Source organism: Bemisia tabaci, chromosome 9, assembly GCF_918797505.1.
Source record: "Bemisia tabaci chromosome 9, PGI_BMITA_v3".
NCBI lineage: Eukaryota > Metazoa > Arthropoda > Insecta > Hemiptera > Aleyrodidae > Bemisia > Bemisia tabaci.
The window spans coordinates 37387280-37409487 of record NC_092801.1 but is presented as its reverse complement, the minus strand read 5'-3'; the positions used below and the strand labels follow the sequence as shown (position 1 = coordinate 37409487).

The 22208-nt window shown below is 39.9% G+C and overlaps 1 protein-coding gene across 1 annotated transcript in view; it reads right to left on the bottom strand.

Annotated features, from left to right (window-relative positions):
* Positions 1-260, bottom strand: part of Sema5c (Semaphorin 5c) — a 232364-nt gene extending 232104 nt beyond the window's left edge. Inside the window, exon 1 of the mRNA XM_019061175.2 lies at positions 2-260. The gene's annotated coding sequence lies outside the window, so the exon portion shown is untranslated. The remainder of the gene's footprint in view (position 1) is intronic.
* Positions 261-22208: the final 21948 nt, after the last annotated feature.

Here is a 22208-nt window from a genome sequence, read left to right as displayed (position 1 = left end):
CCTATAGAAAAGGGAGCAGATGCTAGGAGGCCCTACGGTGGAGCATCTCGCCTACCACAGACGGACTTCCTCAGTGAGAGCGATGGAGAAACTCGTCGACGCCGACTCAGCAACAGTCACCGACAGCAACCAACACAAGCACCACAGCACAACACAGGCACACACGACGCGAAGCGAGCTACGGGGCACAGCGCACGGCCTTGGCGAGCAACGTTCGGAGCAAGGGTTTCGAACTCGACTGAGCGCGAGGCGGCCAGGCGAGACGCGGCCGGAGCTCCAGTGGGGCGCGGGGCCCCGCGGGAGAGGGGCCCCCGCCGGCCCCCGCCTCGTGTCGCCGCAGATAAGGACCCGGGACTCAGTTGCGCCTTCAGAACGGGCGCAGGCTACACAGGTAGCACGGCTACCTGAGCGCGGGAGATCACTGCACACTGCCGTGCTAAGGAAGAACGCCGCATGAACATTTCGGAGTTGCCAAATTCCCCTGGATAAAACCTGTTTTTTGACAAAATGCATGCATATTTTTCCTGGAAATTTTAGATTATATTGCATACAAAATTGTCTGAAAATTTGAGAAATTAATAATCACAACGGGCTCAGGCTACACAGGTAGCACGGCTACCTCAGCGCGGGAGATCACTGCCGTGATAGGGAAGAACGCCGTATGAACTTTCGGAAGTTGCCAAATTTCCTTTGATAAAACCTGTCTTTTTGACAAAATTCATGCATATTTTCCCTTGAAATTTTAGATTATATTGCATACAAAATTGCCTGAAAATTTGAGAAATTAATATTCATAATTTTCCCAGTACTTTCGGTTTTTATCGAAGGAAACTTGGCAACATCTGAAGGTTCATACGGCGTTCTTCCTTAGCACGGCAGATCAGGCATGAGGTCTTTACTTGGAGACCAAGGCTAATTATCTTAATCAAATTTCCCTTGAAATTCAATTTATTTCATTTAAATGAACCTAATGGAGAATTTGCACCCAAAATGTTTATTGCTCCATCTGAGAGTACCGAATGAGCTGAGTTCGCAGTATTTTCCATGATTTTTTTCTGACATCGGAAATTGGAGAAAAATATATTTAAAAGTGAGAAAATGTGCCGCCTTGTGAAGATTATCAGGCGGCATTTTCCATTTAAACACACGTATTTTAGCAGATTGGGTTATTTTGTCGCTTTTTCTTCAATAATTGTTCAATTTAGGAACCAAAGTATCGGAGAGAGTAAGGTACGCCAAGTAGATGCATAAATTACATTTTTTATTTACCCAAATGCATTCAATGCATGCAATGTTTCATAGATACAATATGCGCTCCTTCAAATCCTAACCAAAGTATCCTCGCACTCTGTCCTTGTAGCAGTATCATTTTAGAATCAAAAATGAAATTCTCAAAATGTCAGACACCTGCAAATTCTCTATTCCTAAACGGGTAAACGTTGCCTTAATTCAACGTTGCAAAATTTTAACTCAAAAATTTTAGAGTATCATTGGGTTACTGTTACGCATTTTTTTTCTGACTATACATGTACAACTCAGCCGAAAGTTGGACGCGATTGGATTGTCATATTCTTGTTAAAAATTGAATTGTTTAAGTCGATTTTACAACATTGGAATGGAGCTACGTTCCGCCACTTTGGGGTAACTTTAGAAAAAAGAGTTTAAAATTAATTATTTATATTTAAAACATTTTGAAATTAGTTTGGATAGCCTCAAACTCTGGTTTAAAAACTCCAGAGAGGCAGCCAACGTTTTAGTTGTTTTTTTCTAACTCTGCGTTAAAGTCTCCAAAAACATGCGAATTATTGACGTACGGCTGTAAATGCTCTAAATGTTTATTAGCTGTGACTCACAAAAAAGGCATCGATGCAATATTAAATATGATAAATTTCCCGCTGACAGGCTAGAGTTCGAGTTCTTTTTAGGTATAGTTTTAGGTTTACTGGAGGAATCAAATGTGGTAGTGGTACCTACAGGTAAAACAATCTTGATATTGTCTGGGAAGACAATATGTATCGCGAGTTCTCACTCGCGATACATTTTGTAATGGATCTAAAATAAGCTATAGTGTACAAGTTAAAATCGTCGGGTCCATTTTCCATGGCGGGCTGATTTTCAAAATTGATGGAAAAAGCGATAAGACAAAGAAAACAGAAACAATGGGCAACTTTCATCCCTCCTTAAAGAGCTCTAGTACCCGGACCAAAATGTTTGTTCCGCGAAAAATTCATCTTCTAGCGTAAGATTCTAGTTCCAGCGCGAAATTATGATGATAACGCACTAAAATTCTGTCCAATTATCTTAATTTTAGGCTGATGTACGGCATTTTCGTATGACCGCTATTTGCCGCGAAATGGCGAAATATATTGGCTTAAACTTAAGATAATTGGACAGAATTTTAGTGTGATTTTATAAGAATGGGATTTCTTGTAGGTTGTATGAGGTAAGTAGTCTCTTCTTATTCACCTCTTTTGTTGACTGCAATCACCCGCTTCTACCACTACGATCACTCCATATTCTCTACGTTTTCTATGCCCATCCCATTGTCTATCGCTTTGTCTATCTTTTCGTTTATCACTTTTTCTATCCACTTGTCAATCGTTTTGTCTATTTCTTTGCCTATGGATACGTTCTTAGCTTTGTCTATCGCTTTATCTATCCAATCGTCTATCACTTTGTCTATCACTTTGCTTATTACTTTTTCTATTTCTTTGTCAATCGCTGTATCTATTCCTTTGTCAATCGCTCTGTCTATGTTTTGTCTATAGATGTGTTCTCAGCTTTGTCTATCGCTTTGTCTATCAGTTCCAATCATCAGCCCGCAATTCCGTGGTTCTCCTTAGTTAGGAGGCGGATTAGCTTGATTGGCAGCTTGATTCGGTTGATTCGGTTGATTCGGTTGATTCGCCTGCCACCACGGCAAAGCACACCATCTGAGCGTGACCTTTTCTGCCCACTGTCTGCCGAACGAGCAAAACGAAGGCCTGAGCTTCCGGACGGAGCAATGCATGGAGTAGCCCCGGAGTTGTGTCGCGTCGACGAACCGGCGACACTTGGGTCGGACGGTCCAGGGACACCGATGTCGATGCCGCTCGGGGAGCGCGTTGAAGGCGCTCACTGCCGCCCGACACTCCGGCTCGGCGTTGTGTTGGAAGTCGCCCGGAAGGACCGGGATGTTCCGGCACCCGTCGTTGTGCAGCACGGCCAGCACAGAGACAAGAGACCGTCCACTGGCCTTTTGGCGACAGGTGGAAGCTTTTACTTTCGGGGTTTCAACAATTCCTTATGGACAATTATTAGGGAGCAACAGTCATCACGCTAGTTTCGGCTGTTGACTTACCTACATGGTCGATGATGAGCTTCGGATGACGTCATGAGCCAAACAACTTTCCCAAACGTCGGCCATTTTCGGCTTGTTTGCAAAACGAAACTGCCAACACGTTGTTGAACATCAACCATGTAGGTAAGTCAACAGTAGAATGCTCAAGTCCCGAAAGTAAAAGCTTCCACCATGGCCAAGATACTAGTGGAGGGTCTCTTGTCTCTGGACCAGCAGCGCTTGGTTATCCGCCGGAGGCTCAGGAGGTCCCGCGCCAACCTGCAGTTCAGAAAAATACCCAAAGGTTATCTAGAGTACCTGTATAGGGAGAGTACCGACAGATCGGTTCATGGAGGGCTTAGGGCCCAAAAGTGCAGCCACCCTTCTAACCAACTTCTAACGCACAAAATTTCACTGCCAGTCTGCAGATTCCAATTCTAACCAAGATGGCCAAGAATGTACAGAAATGCGCGTTCTTCCGTAAAATTGAGTAAATTTATGCAAAAACTGAGTCAAACACGTGCTTAATAAAGGACGGTTCGTAACAATAGTATCAGTAAATCGCTCTGGATAATTGAAATTCATAGGTTGGCTGCCCTTTCGGGCCCTAACTTTATTCGCGGAGGCATCGGTGAAGGCCTGATGGACTTTCGGAGTTTCACATCTGTCGGTACTCTCCCTATACAGGTACTCTAAGGTTATCAGGCCTCGATAGACGATCCAATTCCGCACTGTTAAAAATCAATGACTTACTCGGAGTGAATAGCCGGCGTGAAAAAAAGTCCAGCGCGAATTTCGCGCCGCACTCCGAGTGAATGCATATAGATCAGAGCGTAAATAATACCAACGATGGACGAATTGGTTGAGGCATCTCAAGTAGCGTGAATGGAGATGTTGCATAAGTGAGGGATTTGCGATTTGATCATTGATTCTTATGTAAAAGTTCGCGAGAAACACGATGGTGCCACATACTGGTTTTCTCTGAAATCATCTCCCAAGCTCAAAAAAAGCTCTCAAAGTGAGGCTAAAATGGAGGGGATATCCCACCCTACCCTGAGAGTCCACCTCTACATCAAAACAAACTCTCCTTGCATAGATAGGGAGCAAATACATTTGCAGGGTTGCCACTTTATTTGGGGACTCCAAAACACAGACTAATCTGTGCTCCAAAACTGAAAACACGGCATCACTGCTAATGTATTTGCTCCCTATCTTTGCATGGAGAGTTTGTTTTGATGTAGAGGTGGACTCTCAGGGTAGGGTGGGATATTCCCTCCATTTTAGCTTCACTTTGAGAGCTTTTTTTAAGCTTGGGAGTTGATTTCAGAGAAAACCAGTGGCACCATCGTGTTTCTCGCGAACTTCTACATAAGAATCAATGGTCAAATCGCAAATCCCTCACACATGCAACATCTCCATTCCGCACTGTTAAAAATCAATGATTTACTCTGAGTGAATAGCCGGCGTGAAAAAAAAATCCAGCGCGAATCTCGCGCCGTACTCTGAGTGAATACATATAGATCAGAGCGTAAAGATCACCAACGATGGACGAATTAGTTGAGGTACCTCAAGTAGCGTGAATTCAGGGCTACCTGATACGAACGCCGAATGGCAAAGAGGTAGAGCACTCGTCTTCTCGCTATACAGGTACTCTACAGCACAGGAGAGGATGTGCGACGATGACGGCGCAGAGATACAACTATTCGTACTCGATGGATGTGCGTGTTGCGTTTGCAAAATTGAAGGCGCGAGGCGTGATCTTCCAATGCTCCGCTCTATGATAATAGTGAAGTATTGCGTCTGTTCGGGTCGAGATACTTTAAAAATAAGGCCAATTACGTCTCGCCTATCTGTGGCTGCGTTGCTTACGTACTTCTTGAAACGCCACCACAAATAAGAAAAACGGAACCAACACAACTTGCAGATACAGCACAGGAGAGGATGGGCGACGATGACGGCGCAGAGATACAACTATTCGTACTCGATAGATGTCTGTGTTGCGTGTGCGAAAGTGAAGGCGCGATGGCGCAAGGTGTGAACTCGCAATGCTCCGCTCAATTAATTGCTGGTGAAATACCACCTCAGCTCGGCAGAAAGTTAAAAAACGAGGCCAGATTACATCTCTGCTATGCATGAAAATTTCAGGTTCCGACGAATTTTGTCATTTTTACTGATCAATCTGACTTCATCAAAACATAAGATTTTGTGACAAGCGCAACAAGCCCATTGGGCTTTCCCTAAAACTGAAGATCATTTCCAACTGAATTTTTCACCGATTTATCTGCTGGTTGAACTAAAAAATCAGGACATTTTGGATGGTAATTGCTTAGTTATTATGTTGTAAAAGGATTGAAAGGTTCGAGTCGGTTTTACAATTTGGAAATGAAAACATGAAAAGAAAAAAAAAAAAACAAGAAAGAAACATTTGGCGCGATTTCAGAAAAAAATATTGGCGATTAAATAATATGTTTGCATTGAAAATGGAAAATCAGAATTTTGCAACGTAGACAATATCGGCATCATTTTGCATTTTGGGCGTCCGGTGTGGGAGTGTAATTTTTAATTATGTACCTAATGTAATAGCGTTATTTTTTTCGTTTCTCTTTTGAGTCTTTTTTTTTCAATTAGCGTAAATAAAAAAGCAATTTGTCTCTGGCGCTAGTGACGTCTTTACAATGGGCCATTAGAAGAAATCTAATGTAGAAGTAAACTGCACATGTTTCCTCTTTCAAAATCTAATGTAGAAAATAATCCAATCAAAGAGAATTTCGGGTAGCAATTTCTTAATGAGGTACACTGAAAAAAATAATATGCTGTTTTGGCACCAAGGATGTCAAAAATGTGTCTGTTGATCCCAAGATGCTCCCTTTACTGCCCTCGCAGTTGACTTTACACCCTATGAATGCAAATTCAACTGCGTGGGCAATCAAGGTAGCATCTTAGGATCACCAGACACATTTTTGACATCCTAGGGACTAAAACAGCATCCAATTTTTTTAGTGTATTATAAGGAATATTTGAACCACAGATGGATCAAATGGATATTATAGATTACACCAATGACATCATTAGAATTTTCGTCACTGACCCTACGTTTATCTTAAAAACACAGTGTCGTATTTATGATCGTCCATTAAACAGCTTCTTTCTACAGGAAGCCCCATTCGGTTTCTTTTGTGATTATGGAGGACTAAGGAAGTCCTCAACAAAGCATCACAAAAAGGACAACTTTAAAAAATCTTGAGTAAAATTCAACAGAAAAACTTCGGAAACAGATAATTGCAAGGAATAACAATGATTTGCCACTGTAAAAAAAGTAAAAAATACAATGGGAACATTTTTATGATATTGATGAATTTAAATGTAGATATTAGCCAATTCTCAAATTTTCAAAACTGAAGATATTTTTTCAAATGTACGTATCATTTTTTACAGAGGCACCTAATTCAAATCCTTGTCAGACGTCTATTTCCAAGTTGTACTGATGAATTAAACTTCAGATTCGTTGAGATCATCCTTTTATGATGGTTTCTTAAATCTCTTTGGGCTTATCTTAATTACGAATATAAGCCTTATCGATGGTGAGGCTGCATCACTCAATTTTTGAAATATGTGAACTGTAGCTGCACCAATGAGCTGTAAGATATGTCTTTTGTCCACAATCAAAATACTTTACTCAAAAAGGGATACAATTGCTCTGATCACGCAGAATCGACGAATTTTATCTGTGATTATAAAAAGAGGGCCTTTTAAATTACATTTGCGACAAGAGCACGACCTATGTTCTGTATGTTTCCTTACTTACGTTTTTGACACATGATGAACTAATTTTGAGACTAGAAATTGACATTAAAGTGTACCATTTTACTCAGAAAAGCAGTATAAGCACATTTCTTTCGCGAAATTACATGGGCTTACCGGCTTACTGCAGTTGTACCTAATTAAGGTCAATTTTTGCAAATTTACTGCTCTCTCAACCCTCGTTTCTTGACAAATTAAACAACTTTTCTTAATTTAGCTGAATCGGTCAGCCCATCGATATATATAAGAAGTTAAATTTAGATCAAAATTGTATATCGGTCATATTTTGCCGAACACTCTAAATTTAAGCTCTCTGATGATCGATAAGTAATTATCGAAATTTTAAAGCTCCTCAAGCAGGTAAATTTAAAAATTCATGGTAAATTCCTTTAAGGTAAAAGCCTAATTGCTGATCGTCGTAATACATTAACTAAATAACTATTTCTAAAATTTAAACTTTTCAATAATGCAAGAATCATGACCAAGCAGTCATGCAAAAAACTTAAATCACTTTTTATTAAAAGGGAAGTTCATAAGCTTACCGGTGTAGGGTTAATTCTCAACGCTTCCACGGAAAAATCCGTCAAATTGAGGAAAAATAATAGAATGAGAACGAACAGAGACATTTTTGGGATTACAACGAGTATCTGAACTGAAAGTTGAGGATGAGTGCGCGAGTAGATGGATGTCTGGCGCTCCCCTAGTAGCAAGATTCACTTTCCCTTTCCTAACAAACGTATAAGGAATTAATAACGGTTATATAATGAAATAATTATTCATATTTTCAGAAGATAACGTTTATATAAAATTTATATAATTGAGGAAGGGTTTTTATAAATTTTCTTTATACGCATATTATCCTTTTGCTTAATTTGCTTAATATAACTGTTATATAAATGACCTGAATGACCTTAACGTAAACCTATCTCATTTTCATGAATGATGATGATGATCCCATTTCAATGAACACCCTCGACTCTCAGACTGCGTGGGATAGGTATTATTAGAAATATTAGTGGCTCCGAGACGAGTTAAAAGGGGATAATTCGGCACACAATCCGAGGAGCCCTGTTAAAAATATATTAAAAATATAAAAAATTAAAATTTTTTAAAATAATATTTTATAATATTTTTAAGGTATATCATAATTATTTTTGTAAATATTTTAAAAATATTATTAAATATTATTTTAAAAATTTTAATTTTTTTTAAAATTTTTAAATTAATATTATAAAAATTTAAAATAAAAAAAGGAAATGATAATAATAATAAATAAATAACATAAATACATCGACATAAATTCAAACTAGAAAAAGGCCCAAATAATTAAAACTGGAAAAAGACGCAATTATAAAAAAAACATTAATATCGTTTAAAAAAGGGGGGGAGGGAGGGAGAGAGAGAGAGAGAGAGAGAGTTAAAAAAATGAGAGTTAAACAAATAGAGAGAGTTAAAAAAAAATGATAGTTAAAAAAAAGAGAGAGAGCTAAAAAAAATGAGAGAGAGTTAAAAAAAATGAAAATGAAAAAATTACATCATGAAATAAAAAACAATAAATAAACAAATAATAAATAATAAAGTCTGGTAAAATATCATAAGAATCCGTCAATAAACAAACATATTACGGACTCAGAGGCCTGCGATAGTTAAGAGATTGAATTTAGGGGCCCTCCTATATCAAGCCTGGCTGGTCTGGTGGTAAAGTACTGGACTACGGATTGCAACACCATCCCGAGGCGTGGGTTCTAATCCCGACTAGGACGGCGCGGATTTAAGGTAAGTCACAACTCTACGATGATCCACCATCTGGTACTAACGCATATGAAAACTTGCACACTTCATAACTAGAGTGCGCTACCAGCCAGGAAAAATAATGAAAAATTCATTTTATACACTGTTTGAATTTGGTTATATAACTTTTATACTAAGGGTTACATAAAAAGCTTATTGATAATGTAAACTTTTAACTAAAAAACTTTATATCCATTACATAAACAATGAATTTTCTTTAGCTTGTGGTTATTTAAGGTTTATACTTTTAAAAACAAATTTTTTATATAACTCTGCTACTAGGGTCTATTTAAACGCAGACGCAAGCTTCAAAATTTCCCACCTAGTGGAAAATTCAACACATTTTTGGACACATGATGAGTGATCCGGGACTCCTGCACCATTGCAAATTCCTCGAAAACTAGCAGCAATACAACTTCAAAGCCCTCACTGGGTAAAGCTAAAACCGTCAACCGCGTAAAAAGGGAAGAGAGAGTGAACTATCATGCAAGGAAAAGTGCCACATCAAATCTCCATGTTGCCTAACTACTGACAATTTTTTTAAATACAATCGTTCTCGTTATAGCGTTTTTGGAGTCTGGAGATTGCGTTCAAAAGTCACAGTTTTCTTAGTTCCTTCACCGATTTCTAAATAGACACATAACTATGATTCATTAAAAGAAATGAAGTTCACACTTATTATTACTGCCTTGAATGAGGAACACTGCAAATATGTATATGCCACTCAATTTGACGCCTAAGTATAGTCGGTGGCAGTAATGGTTAGTTAGTTACATCCATTAATTAGTATGGTTGCATCCTGGATGCACTTTCTTCACCACCGCGCTTCGACACTCTGCATTTTTGACAATGATTACTGTACATGAGAAATTATGACATCGTAGAATATTGTACTACAGCACAAATGATTAATGCTAGTTTCAAGAATGCTAAGGTTGGGCATCAAGTCTTTCATTACCTAACTCGCTAATTAAAGGTCCCAAATGAAATGAAATGTAGGCTCTGATTTGCTAAAATTTAAGAGAGGAAATACATTTTCTACGGCGTAAAATGAAAACGAAACTTACCTTGCAACTGTCCTCAGAACAAACCAAAAAGGGGAAATGTTCAAGTGTAAATACTCAGTCACACACCTCATTTACGAGTTATTGTTTTTTATGCATTCTCAGGATGATTAGACACACCATTGATTCTTCCATAAAAAACTCAGGGATGAAAGAGCACAGCCTTCCAAGCACTTCAGAACCTAGGTAGTGATTGTGAAGTGTATCGGGTGCTGAGCACCAAATATGAATTGATTACGGCGCACAGTATATTCCATGTGACTATAAGTAGGAATAGATGAATTATTACTGGGATATTTTTCCGTATTTCCCGAGAGAAGTCCATCGGAAGTTGGCAACTTCGAATCAGCCCTATGTTAATGATGTAAAAGCTACACAAAACACCCAAACTTTAACTTAAAATATCTCTGATAGTCGCAAAAAGTCGCAAAATCTTTTTGGTAGGATTGAAGTTGGATATTTGAAGATTAAGAAAATGTTAACCACCCGGAGCATTTTGCGTTTCAAGCGGGAAATCTTCATTTGAAGTTGACGCCTTTTTCCCGGGTATTTCTTATGGACCAATGATTCTCAACCCATTTTCCGTCTACTTTCTACCGTCATTGTGAGTCAGAAATATCATGAAGATGACAAACACCCAAAAAAAATATTCAAATGTCGAGTTGTGAATTTTGGATTTTTGTCCACATGAGGGCCGCACTGAGCGGTGGTTAGAAGAAGTGTCGTCCTAGAAGCCTGTCGAGTTTTTTTTCCGAAAGTGTGAAAAAAGGCCAGTTGAGAAAAAAAAAAACCCGGGTAGGATGGAATTTTCCTTAGTTACTTTATCTGTCTCCAATCGTCATGAAGTTGAATACTGTAACTTTTATGATCTGTACCTTTTTTCTTTTACTTTTATGAAATGAGGAATATCCAGAAAAAAGGGACTGTGCACTTTAGTGTGTAGCAACATTATAGCAGAGCGATTTATGTCGTATATAAAGATTAGTAGATCGCGTTGACTTTACTTCACAACTACGTTACTAAAGTTTAGGGGCCACGTTGGCGCAGAGCCTTCATTTTTTAGTCGCCATGGCCGACTTTTTAGGCGCATTTGGCGTGTTGGCGCCTGTGCGTTTCGAACACTGGTAATCACACCGATCCTAATCTGTAATTCAAACTTTGGTCGAAAAAAATTCACACAACACCAAAAAGAAACGGGTGTTTGTCGCTGTCACTGAAAGTTGGAATCATTGGTTTTGTATCCTTTCGATCCCACATTCTTCAAATACTCCGAGGGTCTAAGATTTAAGTTGCAGAGCGACATATTGCTGAGAATAGAGAGAGCGACCGTTGGTTAAAGGGTGTGGCATCATGGGGGAAGGGGGGAAGGGGGTTAAACGGGACTAATTCACCGGACACCGACTGCATGTGCCGTGTAGGATTGGTACCGGCTCCAACCCACGTGGCTACACTTGCACTTTGCGAGACACTTTTTCCGTCCAGTCTCTCATACTTTCCGATGTATCGATTGTAAATCGACGGGGGAATTGGGTCACTACAAGTGGAACATCCAAAGTCGTTAGCTTTTGAAAGGAAACTTTTGTTTTGCAGTGAAAAACAAGCTCGCGTACCAAAGAAAAAAGGGTGGACGGTTCACAATTTCCATTCGATAGATATCATGGATTTTAAACGATCGTAGCTTAAATTAAAGCATATCGATATATCTAAAGTCAAAATAAGCATTTCTCTGATTGCAACGTTGCCAGGCTCAGCTCATTTTTAATAGGTATTTTAAAGGAATTCCGACCACATTTTCGATTGAAATCCTCTGCAAATTTGTTCTGTCATCCTAAAAAACTCACTGAAACTTGCATTAAAATATTTCGATTTGTCTTCATTGAAGGAAATGTATTTTCAAAGGAAGATCAACCAGCAGTTTCAATTCAAATTTTCTTCTGTCCATAAAAAAAAATCACCTAAAATTGCCTCAAAACTTTTTGAAAATTTTTTATCGAGGGAAACGTACTTTCAAATGAAAATCAACCTGCAGTTTCAATTTAAATTTTCTGCGAATTTTTTTCTGTCATTCTAAAAAAAGCCCATAAAATTACATCGAATCCTTTCGATCAGTTTTCTTTAAATGGAATAAAATATGATCGGAGATTTTTAAACAGTGCATACCCATTTTCCCATTTAACCATCTATGTGATAACTCAACCGGGGCAAAATTTTAACAGCAGAATACGAACGATTATCGACAGATGGAACGGCAATTGGGGATTGAAATGGTGAGTTTCTGCTCTTTCTGGCTCAGCTCCCATCAATAACTCAGCTGTGTTTCTTTCCAGTTGTTACCGTTAAAATTGCCAAGATATATTTTTGAGGTGCTTTTAAAGGGGAGGTTGGGGGCTCAATCAAATTGCGGACCAATTTCCACTCTCTGAATCTCAGATCTCCTCCCTCCCTTGTTCCTTGAAAACCTTTCGTGTAGTTTAGATAACATTTTGCCCCAAGTATTGCATCATCAGGCTTTTTCATTGTAATCATATTTAGTACAAATCTAGATGGCCGTTTGAGGGGGGGGAAGTATCCCAAGGCTCTTCGTTCTTCAAATTTTCGAGACTCTCAAAGACGCGACGAATACTCAGCTGAACTCGAAATTGCGTGCCTCGATTTTGCTTTATCAAATTGTTCACTCATCTTTTCTTTTTTTTCAAGAAAAACTAACCTGATGTATTTCTCAAATTTGTCAGAGAGGCGTGCTTCTTCATGACCCTAGTGATTTATCCATTGGCGGATCCAGCGAATTGGTAACATTGTTCTTCTCCCTTTAAACCTATGGAAATGTTTCGATTATTTGAGGGGCCAGGTGTTCCGGCAAAAATCGATTATTTTACATAGGATTAAATGGAGGGAATCCGGTGTTGCCAAATCGCTGGATCTGCCCCTGGATTCATCGCTTGTAAAATTAGAAATGAATTCCAATAAAACGCAATTTTTCCGTTGAAAAGTGGAAGTGGAATGGAATCGGGCCAAGCGATTCAATTGGAACTCGATAGTGCTAATGTAATGAAATCAATGCAGCTTAACAGGACTGCGCCATCGTTGCTCTCACCGCTGTTCGATATTCTTGTTCCGTTCTGGGTGACATTTAGCTACCCAGCCCAACCTGTACTCCCACCTAGTGTCTGCGGTCTGGCGACCGATAAATTTACCATACTCCTATTTTTGAGTGTTTATAATTGTATTAGTAATATGGTCGACATTTTCTCGACACGTAGAAAGACTAATAAGTCCGAATCCGAAAATGTAAAAGTATCAATGGATAAAGCAGATGAATCTCAGTATTTTGATTAATCAAAAATTCGTTTGGAGACCCGCACAAGATAAATGATCAATACAATTTTAAACTCACTTGCACGTTAAAAAAGCGGTGGCGCTTAAAATTTTATTGATTCTGATTTATGTTTTCTCCTTAAAATATCTCGTAGAGCATAGATTGTGCAGCACCCGTCCACTCAGGAAAAAGGAAAAATAATAAGAAAATGAGAGAAGGAACAACTAAATTATATTTGGTATTTGTCCATGACAAAATTGGTTTAAACTGGATAAAAAATGCTTTAAAATTTTTGAAGTTTTCTAAGGGAAGCCCCCTCGAACACTCCCCCCCCCCCCGGTTCGAAGTGTCTAGATCCACCTAGACAGGAAAATGAACCGGGAGTGATGTATGTTTAATGGAATATATTACGGGATCGCAAGAGCTGCAAATGAGAAACATTTTTAAAACGTGGAGGTGTCAGTCACCCACAGTAAAACTCCTCTAATGACATATTTTTCGCTAGGAAATGAACACTTAACCTCTTTACGTCACCCCTCGGGTGTACGGGCGTAATTGAATTTTAGGATGAGCCTTATTGTCCATATAACTCCATACTTTGAAGGGCTCACGTAAAAATTGAGTTTCCCATACGTCGAACGCACGAACATATTTGGATTACATTTTGCAATAAAGAACCACTATTTCTGGCTCATTTGAGAAACTATGTGCCATTAAAAAATATGTGCCATTGATTTCCCTATGAAGATACGTGCTTTTATGGGAGAGCCAGAGATAGTGGTTCCTTATTGCAAAATGTAATCCATTTTTTTGACGCAATTCGCAGGTTATAAGTGTACTTGCGACGCAAGCTTCCATTTATTGGGTTTTAACTGCAAAAAATGCTTCTTCCTAATGAGCAAACTGTAATTTAACCCTAGTCTGCCTGAGCCTCTGAACCAACGAGAAAGCCTGAGCGGGGTCAATTTGACCCCAGCTGAAAATCAATTAGTTAGCTATGTTTTTTTTCATGTTTTTAGTTAATATCAGTGCACTAACCTTACAGGCCTTAACCATAAAGCATATCTAAGTTTTAAAAAACACGGCGCAGGGTATGCAACCATTTTATCATACACATGTTGCCATGTTGTTCTCAGCATGAGAAAAAAAAATCATGGGGCTACTAAATACTGAAAACGAAAAAAATCTGAAAAATTTTGCTTGTTTTGTAAGTTTCTGAAAAAAATTAAAAAGAGATAAATGAATACACCTTCAAAGTAAGCTTTTGTGATGCTAACTGGTAAAATATATGTTATAAGGATATCTGACCCCGCTCGGGCTTTCTAGGGGTACTCGTGAATTTTTTGATCTCTCATGCACATTTTTTTTTTTTTTTTTCCCCTTCAAAATCGTGTTCCTAGATGTTTTTGTAGAGCTATTAGTGAAGGACAAAAAATTTCGTGCATACCACGAGAAATGGCAAAGAGTTGAAACTCCCGTGGGGTCAATCTGACCCCACTTAGGCAGACTAGGGTTAACTCCTACATCTGGCATAACCTTCGTATCTTTTCGTTTTTTGCGTGAGTGTGATATTTTTAGTGTTTAGTGCGGAAAGTGGAAAGAAGCTGCTAATAATTAAAATAAAAAAAGCAAAAGAGTCTCGTTTTACGCCTCTCTCGTATTTTTAAACGTCACGTCCCTAGATGCTAAAATCACGCAAACGAATGACGAAGCCTGACTGACCGGCGTGTGGGAAAAAACAATCGTAGCTGGCACATTTGTTTCCGAAAAAACTGAGGCTGCTTTGAAAGGCGGTATGCGTGCTTAGTGTACATTCATTCCGTCATGTGTTTCAGGAGTAGACTTTTCAGACATCAAAATAAACTCTTTTATTGGTCTTGGGACTTATTTCCTTATCTGAACAAACGATTAACATTTTGCTGCAATGAAATGGCTCTGATAAATATGAATTCCAAATCATCAAAAATCTTCAATTTTTTATTGCAAGCCCCACTCTGCCAGGATCGTTCACAAGCAAAGTATATTTGATCACCAAAATTGAAAATCCTGGTATATTTTGGAATCAGCTGTCGAGCTGGTTTATCAGCTGTTTACAGCTAGAATGCAACTATTCTGCCCCTAAGACCGAGCTGGGGTATCTCTCCTCGTTGAAGACGTTTTTCATGGGTCGAGGCTATTCATCTAACAAACGAAACAACCGCATTACTCGATGAAATATACTGCTACACTGTTGATTGTGTTTTGAAATGACGCAACTATTCGGCCTCCAAGACCACACTAGGAAGTATCGTTTCTCATTGAAGGCGTTTATTATGGGCCAACACTCTTCATCCAGCAAATAAAACAACCGCATCACTCACCATTCTACGCTGCTTCTATGTTGATTGAATTTTAAAAGGATGCAACTGTTTAGCCCCTTATACCACGGTAGGAAGTATAATTTCTCGTTGAAGGCGTTTCCATGCGTCGACATGGTTCATCTCGCAGATGAAGCAACCGCATTTCTCGATAATATACGCTGCTACGCTGCTACTCTGTTGATCGGGTGGAGAGGATGCAACTATTCAACCTTGAGGACCACACCAAGAAGTATCTTTTCTCATTGAAGGCGTTTCTTTCTTGCAAATGAAAAAGCCGCACACTTCACAATCTACGCTGCTACTCTGTTGATCGGGTGGAGAGGATGCAACTATTCAACCTCGAGAACTACACCAGGTAGTATCTTTTCTCATTGAAGGCGTTTCTCTCTTGCAAATGAAAAAGCCGCACAGTTCACAATCTATGCTGCTACTCTGTTGATTGAGTTTTAAATGGATGCAACTATTCGGCTCCTGACACCACGCTAGGAACTATGAAACAACCGCATTACTCGATAATATATGCTGCTACTCTGTTGATCGGGATTTTAAGGACCAACTGGGTCGCATTTAGCAAAAAAGAACCAGCGCGATTTCAGTGTTATGAGAATGTTGCTTCTTCATAATTATCTGAAACATCTCCCAGAATAGCAAATTGTTATGACTTCCCACCAAAAATGTTTAATTTTAAAGGAATATAAATGAATCAGTGAGAACGAAAACACACCAACTCGGTGACTCGAAAATGTTCAATTTTCATTAAAGACAATCAACTTTAATAAAGGTCATTGAAGTTAGGGCATCCGTTCAACCTCGGACCTTTAAAGTGTCATTGAGTACTCGTCTTTCGACACCAAAAATGTTTTTCTTAGACTAACTTCTGCACTTACTGTGCAGTTATGTGTGGGTCATGATTACTTTAATTTTTTGAGTTGGTGTGTTTTCGTTCTCACAGATTCAATTGTGTAAATTGTAATACTGTAAATGTATTAAGTATTTTTTATAAAAAAAGGAGAAGTTGCAGAATTTTGAAACCGCTGTAATCGCGCTGGTTCCCCTTTGCTAAATGCGATCCAACTAATAATAAGGCCCTTTGAATATAGTTTTGCGTTCCTGAGGCTGGCACTAATCCATCACCTCACGGGAGGCAGACAACCTCCCCACGCACACACACTGCCGTCCTAAGGAAAAACGGCGTATGAACCTTCAGGCGCTGCCAAATTGCCTTTGGTAAATCACGAATTTTCGGGGAAATTTGTAAATATTTTTCCTCTCATTTTTCAGATAATTTTGTTCCCAACTTCACCTAAGGCCCTATAAAATTTCAAGGAAAAATATTCATAACTTTCCTCAAAAAGAACTCCTTTCTAAGAGGAAATTTGGCAACTCTCGAATGTTCATACGGCGTTCTTCCTTGGCACGGCAGTATGGAAAAACAGTGCCTCGTCTTGGGCGCGTGGTGCAAGTGCGAGCTAGGTAGTGGATTGCAATCGTATTTGTTTTGAGCAAGCCGCGGCTGACTTATCACGTTTATCGCGGTCTTCAACTGTCACCCTGGCATGGCGCGCCATCCACCGTATGAATCGCGCAACTGTCGATACCACTGTTAAAGCGTGACAAATATCGAAGACCTCATCGATTAGGCGAATCTCCTAGAGTTGCGTGCTAAGTTACCCTAATGTGCATATAGGGTGCTTCAAACGGAAACCTCTGTACCGAAGCTTCATGGTTTTGTTTGCGACTATTGATCTCTTACAAATGTGTGGCGAGGGTCAATGGCGAAAAGCTCCCGAGACTTTAAAAAAAAAAAAAAAAAAATGCTGTTTGCAGTATGGTGCCACAATGCAAAGGGAGTCTCGATAAACTGTGCATTAGAGGAATAAGCACCATGTTTTCTCTTCTCAAGACAAATCAATTACACAAAATGAATTCTGGAAATCAACTCTTGAACAAGAGATGAGTGGTCCTTACTATCATTGGTGAAATAGCAAAATTACAAGTGACATAATTTGCGGAGTCTAACTTTTATTTGATATTCATCAAAGATACTTGTTGATACATCGTTGAGGAGTTGATCGCAGAGGTTTTCGATGGGTAAATTGTTTTCTGCGTAAGATTTTTAATAGAAAACTTGTAATTTTTTTTAAAATTATTCTTTCTAGACTACGCCTTATGTAATGGCTCATTCATGAGGAACATTTCAAATTTTTCATTCAAGCGTGTAATTGGACCACATTTTGCAATAAGATACTTCTATTTCTAGCTCATTCACAAAAGCATCTATTTGCTCAGGGAAACTAAAACCACAACATTCTGTTTCCAAACGAGTTAGGAATTGTGGCTCCTTTTGCAAAATTTGATTGGTTCAACTGAATTTTTTTTCTCTCCACATGCACTACCGTACCAATGAAAAACAGCGAATGAGCCATGAAGCGTTGTCAAATGTCCTGCGATAAATCTCACATCTTCTATATAAAATGTGTGAATATTTTTCTTCCAATTTTTCAGAGAATTCCGTTCGTAATTTGATCTAAAAAGTCTGAAAATTTCAAGGGAAAAACTTTATTACTTCCTTCGAAGATAATTATTTTCTGGGAGGAAATTTGGCACCATCAGAATGATACGACGTTTTTACTTAGCACGGAAAAGTTGTCCATTCACTAGGGATGGTTGAATATTCAGATATTCGAATATTCGATATTTGAATCATCGGCACCGAGATAATCGCATCACATTCGAATGTTCGCTGCCGAAGTATTCGAAATCGTATATAATCGCATTCGAATAATCGCATTCGAATAATTCGAAAGTGTCAAAAGTGTCATTTTATCTCTCACGGTTCATAAAAAATAAAAAATCGAGGCAATAATCGAAAATATTCGAATATTTGCATCCGAACTATTCGCAATCGCAAGATTCGAATTCTCAAATATTCGCAAAAATCGCATTCGAAAAGTTTCGAATATTCGAATATTTGCATTCGAATTCGATATTCGTCCATCCCTATCATTCACACTTTCATCAGTGACCCGGGTGCACGTGACTCGAATCACCCCGTAGAGTCATCCCGAGAATTATCGATGATCCGGCGGCATCGGGCGACTTTTTGACACGATTTGACACGGCGATTAGTTGCCTTTGACACGATTTGACACGGCGATTAGTCGCGGGAACACGGAGCGCCCGCTCTTTATCGCCGCTTCACATGAAACTGCCGGAGAAATATATTCCGGATTAACGATGCGGCATGCAACCCCACCTTCCTTCGGGACCTGCAGCTATCCGCAAGCCCATCCAACGGACATCACTCATTTATCCGTGTCTTTTGCGCGCTTTTCTCGCAAAGAATCCCCCTCTTTCCTAGTTTGCGCCCCTCAGGAGATTCTCTTATGTAGATTTAGAGACGAACTCAAAAGCCTCGAGGGATCTGATGTCATGTTTTTTTTATGAAAGCTGGTTTTGAGGATAAGAGAGAGAGAGAGAGACACACAATAGCCCGAATGCAGACAACAATAAAAACACACTAAAATACAAAAACCAATGGGTATACAAGGCTAGAGGAGACATGAAACAACCAGGACGTTTCGGGCCACTTACATGCCCATTCTCAACTGGAACAGAAGCTGAAAAATGTAAAAATCAAAACGAGAAAATGAGCCCCGCAACTGACCGAGGTAAGAATCAGTGCAAACTGAAAAACAGAGCAAAGATGGGCAGAGGGGCACTATCACCTCCTTGATAATAGGTCAACCTCTACACCCACCAAAGAGTATTTATAGTGGCTCTTCTCTACCACAGAGGTGGTACCACAATGGTTTTGAGGATATTTGCCATCTAAGCATCACGAAGAAAAAAGTTAGTAAAGTAAAGCCATGGAGGGTTAAAATTATTAAACCGCATTTATGTTTGTTCTTTCATAATTTTTTCGTTCATTAATTTCTTAAAAATGGAAGGCCTTGTCCACACAGAGATAGGTTTACGGAACTTAACTTTCGCACAAGGTTCCGTGAACTTTTGCTAATGATGTTGACAGGGCTTTCGTAAAAAACATGTCCAACGCGAGTAATCGCGTCTGATGCACGCCTCCTGCTCCGGCACGTTCACTTGATGGTTTTTCGTGATGTTTCAAAACGAATGAGAAGGGGCGGCAAAATATACAACGTCTGTGAAGTTAGCACCCCCACTTTTAAAATTTACAATTTTCTCTTTTGCTCATCATTGCTCATCATTTGCTCACCTCAAAAATCGCTTTCATTTTTTTTGCTCAGGCTTGTACTCCCCACAAATCGAACTTGAACTTTCAGAGAGGTCATTGACCCTAGCACCCCCACTTTGTCCGATTGACCTGAAAATGGTCTCAAACGACGCAGAATCATTTGCTCACCTTTGCTCAGCTCTTAGTTTTTTTTGTTCACCCCTCCATCCCCCCCAAAATGAAAGGCGGCATTTTGGGGGACATCAAAGGCAGCACCCCCACTTTGTCCGATTGAGCTGAAATGGGTGTCAAACGACGCAGAATCATTTGCTCACCTTTGCTCAGGCCTTAGTTTTCGTTGCTCACCTCCCCCTTCCCCCCCAAAATGAAAGGCGGCATTTTGGGGGACATCAAAGGCAGCACCCCCACTTTGTCCGATTGAGCTGAAATTGGTGTCAAACGACGCAGAATCATTTGCTCACCTTTGCTCAGGCCTTAGTTTTCGTTGCTCACCTCCCCCCTCCCCCCCAAAACGAATGGCGGCATTTTGGGGAGATCAAAGCCAGCACCCCCACTTGGTCCGATCGAGCTGAAATTGGTGTCAAACGACGCAGGATCATTTGCTCACCTTTGCTCAGGCCTTAGATTTCGTTCCTGACCTCCCCCTTCCCCCCCAAAATGAAAGGCGGCATTTTGGGGGACATCAAAGGCAGCACCCCCACTTTGTCCGATTGAGCTGAAATTGGTGTCAAACGACGCAGGATCATTTGCTCACCTTTGCTCAGGCCTTAGTTTTCGTTCCTGACCTCCCCCTTCCCCCCCAAAATGAAAGGCGGCATTTTGGCGCACATCAAAGGCAGCGCCCCGACTATGTTTAACCGCCGTTAGTTTTCGGGAGGAGGTAGGATTCGGGCAACGAAAACTAAGGCCTGAGCAAAGATGAGCAAATGATCCTGCGTCGTTTGATACCAATTTCAGCTCAATCGGACAAAGTGGGGGTGCTGCCTTTGATGTCCCCCAAAATGCCGCCTTTCATTTTTGGGGGGAAGGGGGAGGTCAGGAACGAAATCTAAGGCCTGAGCAAAGGTGAGCAAATGATCCTGCGTCGTTTGACACCAATTTCAGCTCGATCGGACCAAGTGGGGGTGCTGGCTTTGATCTCCCCAAAATGCCGCCATTCGTTTTGGGGGGGAGGGGGGAGGTGAGCAACGAAAACTAAGGCCTGAGCAAAGGTGAGCAAATGATTCTGCGTCGTTTGACACCAATTTCAGCTCAATCGGACAAAGTGGGGGTGCTGCCTTTGATGTCCCCCAAAATGCCGCCTTTCATTTTGGGGGGGAAGGGGGAGGTGAGCAACGAAAACTAAGGCCTGAGCAAAGGTGAGCAAATGATTCTGCGTCGTTTGACACCCATTTCAGCTCAATCGGACAAAGTGGGGGTGCTGCCTTTGATGTCCCCCAAAATGCCGCCTTTCATTTTGGGGGGGATGGAGGGGTGAACAAAAAAAACTAAGAGCTGAGCAAAGGTGAGCAAATGATTCTGCGTCGTTTGAGACCATTTTCAGGTCAATCGGACAAAGTGGGGGTGCTAGGGTCAATGACCTCTCTGAAAGTTCAAGTTCGATTTGTGGGGAGTACAAGCCTGAGCAAAAAAAATGAAAGCGATTTTTGAGGTGAGCAAATGATGAGCAATGATGAGCAAAAGAGAAAACTGCAAATTTTAAAAGTCGGGGTGCTAACTTCACAGACATCAAAATACAGGCGACCCATGGGCGACAAGTAGGTAAATCCGGCCCTGTTGCTAAGATATGGCTTCATAAATCGCAACGTCATTCGGAATCAATTCAACAATCTTTTTTCTCCCTGAGGTTAGAACTTTCTTCATAATTTGTATTTCGACATTTTTTGTCAGCCTTAAACAGAAACCGAGGATAAACTGGACCTCATTTTGCAAAAAGGAACCAAGAGCATTGCAATGTTGCTAAGATTGTGCAACTTCTCTTGTCTCGGAAGAAAAACCTGGTCATATATAAACATTTTCTATTTCACACACTAAAAACTGTAAATTTACACCAACATTACCGTGTAAATTTCATAGTTTTGCATGATTACAGTAATTTTATTGCTAAGGGTGAAGTCGCACAATCTTAGCAACATGGCAATGCTTCTGGTTCCTTTTTGCAAAATGCAATCCAACTTATACAACGGCTATCATTATGGTTTTTTATGGTTATGGCTAACGCTCTCGTCAGGTGCAAAAAGTATAAAGGTAAAATAAATGAAAAATCGAATTGAAACTAAAAGTTAAAAATGGGCACATGGTCTTTGTCACGTCACGTTCCAACTTTTAGGTTCGAGAATATCAA